Source organism: Pantherophis guttatus, chromosome 1 (genome assembly GCF_059756535.1).
Source record: "Pantherophis guttatus breed Tessera chromosome 1, ASM5975653v1, whole genome shotgun sequence".
Classification (NCBI taxonomy): Eukaryota; Metazoa; Chordata; class Lepidosauria; order Squamata; family Colubridae; genus Pantherophis; species Pantherophis guttatus.
The window spans coordinates 243,239,695-243,245,482 of NC_142063.1; the positions used below are offsets into that span (position 1 = coordinate 243,239,695).

The window sequence follows — 5,788 nt, forward strand, 5'->3', positions numbered from 1 at the left end:
TTATCAATCTTTTTCTCTGCTTGGTCCATTTTTACTTCTATATTCTGAATCTGTTGTTCATTTTTTACAATATTTTGTTGTATTTTTTCGATCTTGTCATCCATTTTTTTAATGTTGTCATTTATTTCTCCTACATCTAATTTCAATTCTTCATGGTTCCTTCTCATTTCCTCGTGATTGTTCGCTATCGATTCTTGCGTCTTATTCATCCCCTCCTGGATCATGGTTAAGACCGATTGGATGTTTTGTATATTGAATGTAGTGGAGGTTTTTTCTTTATCTGAAGATAGCATTGTGTCAATTATGTTTTTTGTTGTGCTGATGAGGATATTGTGGCTGTCTGATTTGATATTAATTTTTTCCCTGTCTTGGTTATTGTTGATGGGGCTGTTGTTGTCATCTTTATTTTTTGCTTTACAATTTCCCAAATTCTCATACACTATGTTGATTGAGGGAAGGAATCAGTATGTGGAATATCTTGTCTATTTTCTTACTTTTTTGTTCTTTAGTGACTAGTTTGTGTATTTCTAATAATTTCACTTGAAAATATTGTTATATAAGGGTTAGGTAAGTCAGTTGAGGAGTAGGGAGAAAGTACAATAGTTCAGCAATTCATTACTCTATTCTTATCCCTATTCGGTATAATATTTATATATCAGATAATAAGATTAATAAATCACACTTTTAATTAACAATTAATTATCAATATTTTTGTATACAGTCTAGAATCATCAATTAGCTTATTTTACAATTACTTAAGATTACTATAAAAGTTACTATGTCTAAACAATATCTATATAATAAGTGTATATAGTTCTAATCTAAACAGTTTCAATTAATCAATATGTTTCTATAGAAATCTATCGAATTACTTCCAGAAAAGGGGAGAAAGTAGAAAAAGATAATATTAAACCATCTAATTAATATATACTATAATAACTCTAATTGTTAAGCAATATCAATACCTAGATCTAAAGTCTAAATACTTTTTTAAAAGTATTAAATTGGGAACCTTTCCTTTGATTTAGGCACCAAAGCAAGTGTTTGAGTGAAGAGGTCTTTAGCCTGAGCTTGATGCATGCATCAGCCAGACTTTATTGTATTTTCCCTGCTCTGATTGTGTTTGTCCCCTTGTGTCTTTCTTTTCTGTGACCTTGCATTCTTAGAATGTTGAGAGTCTGTCGGTATTCTTCATGGTACACATATTTTGACAAGCTTGGTAATATTAATTGGTCCCTCAGGAGCTTTCAGTAATAAATCTGTCTTACTTGCAGTCAGAAGGATATGCGAAGAACTCTGCTTTTCTTATCTTCACTATTCAGTGGAGGCCACACCATAGAAATATGAGAAGATATGACAAAGTTTCCCCTTCAAACATCTCTGCTTGCAGTGTGGTGGGAAGGAGAAACTTTTGAGCCCATATATTGCAAATTTTGCTTTGTCTTACTACATTCTAGTTTCTCTTACAATATACATTATATCTTTTTTTGTTTGTTTGTGACTTTTTTGTAAACCTGCCCACTCTGTATTTCCAACTATCCTTGACTGCCCACATTGCTTACTAGTTTGTTTTAGTTTTTGTAATTTTAATCTATTTTGTATTGATAACTGTTATTATATGTTGTTTTATCTTGATATGAACTGAACCATGAGATGGGCAGCAAATAAATTTGATAAATAATAAATAAACAAGTACTTTAGACTATGTCAAAATACGTTTCTAAAACCAAAGCCTCTCACTCTATACAGTTTCTTGTACAGCTCCATTTGGAATTGTGAATTCATCTATCTGAAAGGAGATTCATGAAATGCATAATCAATCATTTTTCAAATACATGGAGAAAATATTGGTAATTCCTTCAAATGGTAAGTTTTCTTGATCCAAATACTGTAGCTCCACTAGTATCCTATTTTCAGGCTACTTTGGGTTTGAGACTGCATTCATGCATTCATAGAAGTGGATAAGTCACAGCCTTACTAAATGTATGGAAATAATTCACTCAAAGGGAACAATTGGTTCAGTCCTCAGTTAATGTAAACTGATGCATTTTCTATTGATTTCAGGGAATGAACTAACAATGATTTGCACCGTTATGTAAATTACTCCTTCTGAATTGTATACTTTCCTTTTCATGTATTTCAGAGATTTATATATTTACCATAATGCAAAAGTCCTTTAATATTTTATAGATTTTATTTTAAGAGTTTGAAAGAATAGCTTGCCAACATTTAGAATCAGAATAACTTTGTATTGTATGATGTTCATAAAATTAATGCATTTTTTTTAATAATTGCACATATCATTTGGACATTTACTGAAGGATATTGACTTTAATTACAAAGCTCATATGCATACTGATGAAATTGCAATGTGATTACCATCTTATGGTCTTAGAAGTATTAGCAAACTTTTACAAGAATAGAAGAAAAACAAATTTATTTTCTGTCACCAATACTTGGAAACCGAAATAGAAAGCTATCTTAAAAGTATTTAGTGCTTATGCAACAACATTTACAGGAACGAGTCTTGGTAGTACAGTGGTTTAATGCACCCTGTTATTAACACAGCTGCCTGCAATTTCTGCAGGTTCGAATCTTACCAGGCTCAAGGTCGACTCAGCCTTCCATCCTTTCTAAGGTAGGTTAAATGAGGACCCAGTTTGTGGGGGCAATAAGCTGACTTTGTATAAATATACAAAAGTATGAAGGCTATTGCTTAACGCATTGTAAGCCGCCCTGAGTCTCCGGAGAAGGGCGGCATATAAATCAAATTAAACAAAAAAACAAAAAAACGAGAGAGCAGTGTTTTTGTAAAGAAATCCAGAATAATTCAAGATATTCTTAGAATGATATGAGACAGATGTCAGACTTCAATACGGCCAAGCACAGATGCTAATTTGTTGACTGTCTAGCATCATCTTTTACAAATCAAATAGTTGTTAAATTCTTCACCATAAAGAATACATATTTCATTCTAACTTTGTTTTAAAAAATTATTAGAAGTCCAGGGAAACAATACCCATGATTCAGTGGTTTTCTGAACTTTTGTTCAGTTTAGAATGTCTTTTACTGGTCCTCCCAGCCAGGTCAACACTTCTTATAAACCAGTCCTTGATCCTTTTCTTTAGACCCATGACGGCGAACCTATGGCACCCATGCCGAAAGTGGCACACAGAGCCATTTCTCTAGGGACACCAGCCATCGCCTGTTGCTCTTCTGGGTTCTGGTATGCACATACACTCTGGCCAGCTGGTCTTTGCGCACTTGGGGGTGCCAGAAACTGGAAGAGCAGCTCCCTGGAGTGCATACATGTGCCAGGAAGCTGAGCTTCATGCCAGCCAGCTGGTTTTCATGTGCGCATGCATGCCAGAAACCGCAAGACCAGGTGACCAGCGTACATGTGCATGCTGGAAACCGGAAACTCAGCTTCCTGGCGTTCTCATGTGCACCGGAGAACTGCTCTTCTGGTTTCTGGTGCTCCCCTGCGTGCACGCATATGCTCCCGTTTTGACACTTGGTGCTGAAAAGGTTCGCCAACACTGCTCTAGACCTTGATTCCCAAAATTGTACATGTGTGCATTTATTTGCCGACAGCAGGCTTCACCCTTCCCTAATTTATTTTCTGTCATGTGGATCACAGGATAACATTCCTTCTCAGCCTATGCTACAATAATTTCTGTTTTTTGTGGCAGTCCTGCTCTCATGCCTTATTCAAGATACACGTGGCTTCAGCCCAGACTTCATATCCTTGCCTTTTTCACTACTGAGGTATATTACAGTCAGAATTTAGCAGGAATTCTAGAAGCAGAGGATTACCTCTCGTTACTTTCATTTGGATTTGTCTGGGACAGTTGCTTGCTTTCTAGAACTGCGGTGGCGTAGTGGTTAGAATGCAGTACTGAAGAATCCGCTCACTGCTCATTCTAGGAGTTCGATCATGAGCAGCTCAAGGTTAACTCAGCCTTCCATCCTTCTGAGGTGGGTAAAATGAGGACCCAGATAGTGGTAGGGTAATATGCTGACTCTGTAAACTGCTTAGAGAGGGCTGTAAAGCACTGTGAAGTGGTACATAAGTCTAAGTGGTATTGCTATTATAAGACTATACAAAATGGACAATTCCTCAACACTTTGATCAAAATTATGGAGATAAGGCCAGTGTCTTGATTGCCTTTTACACTGGAGTAGCTTCTGCCCAAGCAGAGATGCAACTTTTGGGTGAAATTACTTAGAAGCAGCAGAAAGGGTGTTACTCTGAAAGGGTGCATTCATCAATCTTTCACTGAAGTAAAAAGTGCCCATTTGAACCAGAGGTGGTATTCAGCCAGCTCGGACCAGTTTGGGCGAACCGGTAGTAGAAATCGTGGGTGGGTAGGTAAATTATGTGAATCTCACCTCTGCTTTGAACCTCTGCATGGCTGTGTTTTCCCCAGATATTCTAAATTTTAATTGCTCTTGAGATGTTCTCCCTATGGTTTCCTCAGGCATCAGACTTTACTTCCAGTGTGAATACTGAACAGTTCCTCCTGTCTTTTTCCTCTTCTGTTGGTTTATGAAAGCCTTAAGAAGAGTTCCTTATCTGAGCTAAAATGATAGATAAGAAGGTTATTTTCAAGGTGGCTACTTTATGGCCCCCCAAGTAAATTAATTGTTTCTTGTCTTTGGTGGAAGGAGGCGTATTGCTAAATTAATGCATTTGTGCTCTCTCGCTCTCTCATCAAAAAATTGAAAACTTCTGCAGAATTTTTTTCCCTGAATTTTTCAAGTCTCTTTCAAAACTTGCAGAGTATATTACAGCCTGTATCTGCACAATTATCAACATTATAAAATAATACAGTATTTTAATATTGACACTTTTGAAGCACTTTCTTCTCTGGTTCAGAAAAGCAGTTTTCTCTCTGGTCCAGAAAAAGAAATAGGCAGAAGAAACACCTGAAGAGACCCAAATGGAATACTGGATGGACACAGTGGTCAGCTCTTAAGTATAATACACATTTAATTTTTCAGTTTGTATTTCTGACTCAACTATGATTTAGATTGTATAAAGATCATCAGGGCGGGCCTAGATTAGTATCACTCAGAAATGTAGTGCCTTGTTAACAAATGTAGAGCAGAAAAAATCTAAAAATAATTTTCCTCTTCTTATTTCCCTCTGCTGCAGAGATACATTCTGTGTCTTTTTCATTCTTTGGCTTGGTGTTGAACATTTGAACTCCTTGGGATTACTTTGTAGAAGTAACAGAAATGCCTGGCATCTGCATACAAAGGATACCAGGTACAAAGGTAATGAAGATATAATTCAGTTTGGGCCCACATTCAAAATTGGTGATGATGCCTGTTACAGAGAAGGCCCTGCCTCTAATGCAAGATACTGTAAGGGGAGACATTTTAGAAAGTTCTGTAACAAAATATTTTCAGAAGTCTAGTATGTGTATGAAATACAAGTGCCTGGTTTTGCTTTGAATCAGTGTGGGCTCATTGCAACGAGTCCTTGCAGTTTTTCTGACTGGCTCAGGGTTGACTCAACCTTCCATCCTTCTGAGGTTGGTAAAATGAGGATCCATATTGGGGGTGGGGCAGTGGTAAAATGCTACCAGTTCACACCAGTTCGGGCAAACCGGTAGTGATAAAAACTACCTGTTCGGGCGAACCAGTAGTAAAAAAAAGCTACTGGTTCCTTCGAACCGGTATTTCCGATGATCAGCTGTGCCACGTGATTTAAAATCTAGCGAATCTAAATTGTGTGGCACAGCTGATTCCCCCCTCCTCACTGCTCTACTTACCTTCCCAG

The 5,788-nt window shown here is 37.0% G+C and overlaps 1 long non-coding RNA gene across 1 annotated transcript; it reads left to right on the forward strand.

Annotated features, from left to right (window-relative positions):
* The first annotated feature begins 1,173 nt into the window (after positions 1 to 1,173).
* Positions 1,174 to 5,275, forward strand: LOC117660806 (uncharacterized). The gene is made up of 3 exons (XR_004589808.2): positions 1,174 to 1,219; positions 1,750 to 1,866; positions 5,159 to 5,275. It is a non-coding gene; the product is annotated as an uncharacterized LOC117660806 (long non-coding RNA).
* Positions 5,276 to 5,788: the final 513 nt, after the last annotated feature.